The following is a 4,247-nucleotide window of genomic DNA, read 5'->3' on the forward strand; positions in this document are numbered from 1 at the left end:
TTAAATATAACATTTTTAATTCTAAATAAAGTATTAAATACAAATAAAATATTAAATATCAAGACACTCCTTGTCTTCAAACCATTCCTTCCTCGAGAGTTCCAACCGTGGATCTTCTTTAGGATCCTCTTCATTCTGGAATCATCAAAAACAAATGGGCATTGACAAGTAAGGACACTTCTACTTTTGATGTATTGCTACTAAATATATGGTAAAATAATTTAAAAAAATTAATTAATATTAACCTAAAAAACTGCTTCTTTAACATTACTTAGCAAGAATTTATGGGCTTAATTACCTTCATCTTGTGACAAAGCCTGTCCAAAAGTCCAAGAGTGAAAGTAAAAGGCAGATAAGAGTAATAGGAAGAAGGAAATGTGTGGTGGAGCTTTCTTCATGTTTGCTTGCTGATTTAGTTTGATCGATGACTAAATAAACTAATCTCCAGAGATGATTGAATTGAAAGCAACTAATATTAATAAGATGTGAAAATATAGCTTGGCACAGAAAGCGCAGAGAAGAGGAGATTAGTTTAGTTAAAATGTTAAAATCTAAATTACTAGAAACATGTGAACTTACATAAATAAAATAAAATAGATTATTCATAATAGATTGGTTCAGCCAGCTCACAAGCGATCTCCGTCACATTAATTCCAAAATAAAATAAAATAAAATAAAATAAAAAAGAAAAATTATTCATAATGTTGATATATCGATCTAGAGCACCAAAAAACTGCATTTTCACATAAAGTACAACAATCATCACATGAAAATTAAATGCTGGTTCAATAACAATGAGAACATTTAGGAATTTACTTTTATCCTCTCCTAATTAGGGCCAGAACATCAAAGGAGAATGGAAATAGGGGGGTTCTGTCTCCAGGTTTCTTTTCTTTCTTGATCTTCTCCAACTTTAATGTAGTTAATAATTTCTCTCCATCACAATAATCTCAATAGATCCTTATGCCCGTAAAGGGTAAAGAATTTGTCTATTTTTATATCCTCATGCTGCTGAAGTTTACATGAGATGAAAAATAGAATTTCTAGAAAGTAGCAAACAAATGAGATAGTTTTCATCGAGAATAACAATTATAAACAAAAATTATTCATCATTTGAAACAAATAATAGAAATAAATAATATGAGAACCTCCAATTTTTGAAGCATATCTTTTAACTTTTCACGTCGACGTCGCCTTGCATTGTCATCAACATCTCCCCCATCTTGAGCAGCTCTCTTATCGCTTTTGATCTCAAGTTTTCCATTACAACTTTCACAATGGAAGTCGTCATCTTCAAATGAAATCAACCGCAATGCATCAAAGCATTGTATCTACAGTAATTCAAATTCCAGAGTATTAGGTTACAGGAATACATCAAATCGAATAACCATGACAAATATTGATTTTAAAATTAATTATTAAGACCTTTTCCCACAGGTTGTACATATATATTCCTGAACTGTACTTTTGTTATCCAATTCATCTTTCAGCTTATGCTTCATGCGATGCAGTCTGTATCTGACCACATCATATATCTGCAATGAGACTCAACTAAGAATTTCAATATATGAAACACAAACACTCAGTAAAATAGATTTATAGAAGAAAATGCAAGAAGGGATGGACCTGTGCATAATCTAGACAACAGTAAGAGTGTGTGTACAACTTGACCTTTTCTTCTCCCTCTTTTGTTGGATGTTGAGCATCGACTGTAGCAGCTACAGCAGCATTAAAAATTTTTGCACCTTTTGCTGTCTGGTGAAATCACACATTTAAAACAGGTACACTATACCATGACTATATCTATTTACCCACAACTCACACATCATAATAAAAGAAATTGGAAACGATAAATAACCAGTTATGATTTTTGAAACATTTGAATTTAAAAGAATGAAGAAACTTCACATCTTAGAGATAGAAAAAAAGAAAGTTGTACAGAGGATTAGAATGACAGATACGCTACAGCATGATGACAAACTTATATCATAATAATCTTAGCAGTAGCATGCATATCCTTATTTAATGTGTCCAAAAATCAGAGAAGTATGTGAATTTGTTGTTGGGTATCCATGGTCAAGTTAACAGATCAAACAGAACCAAAAGAGAATAAGATCCTTTTACAAAATCTTAAGAGCAAAAGATTATGCCGAATTTACAGGGACAACTCGAACAGGTTAAGATAACTGAGATATAATACTTGCAATATCTTTAGTGCTAAGGTGTGGCAAATTCCTGCATAAAAAACAGGAATAAACATCATAAATTTGTTGTACCTTATTGAATAATCCTTACCCCAGCCTTATCCATTTCACTAAATTTTAATTACGGAACTAGAGAACATAAGAATAGAGTTGCAATGAGAAGAATATCATACTGCACTAAAATTCAATATCCCCTTTTATTTCCCTTCTATTAGTGTGTCATTCTGTAGCTTCTAATTTATATGAGTTAAGAATAAATCATCCAATTAATTGTTAACTGAAGGAATGTGTCATCACCAACAGATTGATCTACTCAGTGACCTGTTTAACTCACTGATTAATACAACCAAGCTTTATATCACACTTTACACTTGTCTCAATCAAGCCACACCATTAGCAAATTAATCAAATTCATCATTTTATCACCTTCAACACTATTAACAAACACGGCATTTTAACCTCAATGCACTAAAAATTCAAATGAAATTTAATCATTTATTTATTTATTTTCCATTTTTTTATTCCGTTTGCAAGTGCGTGAAAATAAAGGGAGAGAAATCGAAATTTGAAGAAGGATAACCTGGTGAGGGCGTCGAGGATCACAACGGTGATTCCTCTGTTATCACTTCTTCCGCTTTTGGGTTGATTATCACCTTTGCTCGTTAGATCGTCATAGAAAGCCCTACACTTCCCTCGTCAACAACAACAACAATGCAGAAGATCAATCAAACTAAAAATACACAATAAGGAGAAAAAACAAGCATTCTCTGTTTCTTCCTACTAGATCATGAACTAGATCTAAAATTATGAAGAGGATGGAAAAATCAAAAGAAGATGAAGGCGGAACAAAATCACAGAGGCTCGCTAAAGGCAGCAACAGCGGCATTGCTTGCGGCGGCGAGGTGATAAATAAAGGCGGCAAGGGAATGAGCGACGATGACTAACCTTCGGATCGAAGCCAGAACCTCATTGAAGGTAGCGACACGATGTTGCTTGATATAGTGAGGGGATGAGTGACAGCGAGGAGGTGAACAATGGCAGTGAAATAAGCGGCAGCGACAAACCTTCAGATTGAGGCCAGATCGAGAACCAGATCGAAAACTCGCTGAAGGCAACAACAACAACGTTTCTTGCAGCGGCGATATGAGTTGCAATGAGTGGATGAGTGGCAGCGAGGAGATGAATGACAGTGGCATAAGATGAACGGCGGCAAGGGATTAGGGATTACGGTTCGTCATTCACCTTTTATTGAGAAATCACAATTATCCCTCTCGATCTCTCATACAGTCAAATACAACAATACATCGGGAGACAAAAAGACAAAAAGAAAAAATTATTGTGGTGGTTTTAAACCGCCAGAATCGACTAAACCCGCCACAAAAGTCTTAAGCATTCTGGCACAAGCTAAAACCGCCGAAATTAATGGAAAAAATGGCGGTTCTATAAAACCGCCATAAAATTAATGCCGTTTTAATCTAATTTTTTTGTAGTGAACATATATGAAACACACAAAAATTTATTATGATCTTTGCACGTATTATGCTTAAGAAGCAATTCGTTTATAATAATAATAATAATAATAATAATAATAATAATAATAATAATAATATACTTTATAACATAGGCCTTATTCACACAAGTAACGGAGAACATACAAAAGCTTTAGAATATTATTTTCGGGCACTCGAACGAAATCTGTTTTTACCCCAAGCTTTTAATAATATGGCCGTGATCTGTCATTACGTGCGACTATCTCCACTATAGAATCTTTTGATTTTTTAGTATGAGTAAAAATAACTACACGTTTGGCTTTTCGGGAACGAATTCCATACTTCTGTTCGTCTTTGTTTCCCTCTTCGAGGTCTTGGATTTCATCGATAACGAGGGGGATTCTTATTTGTACAAATGGTACTTCGAACTTGGAACGAGCATGAAGATAACGAGGGAGATTCTTATTTGTACAAATGGTACTTCGAACTTGGAACGAGCATGAAGGAATTAACGATACTTCTTTATCTTTTGAGTTGTTCTGCCGGATAATAA

General features: G+C 34.0%; 1 pseudogene; it reads right to left on the minus strand.

Annotated features, from left to right (window-relative positions):
• LOC107619266 lies at positions 21 to 3,693 on the minus strand (annotated as a pseudogene).

Source organism: Arachis ipaensis, chromosome B09 (assembly GCF_000816755.2).
Source record: "Arachis ipaensis cultivar K30076 chromosome B09, Araip1.1, whole genome shotgun sequence".
NCBI lineage: Eukaryota > Viridiplantae > Streptophyta > Magnoliopsida > Fabales > Fabaceae > Arachis > Arachis ipaensis.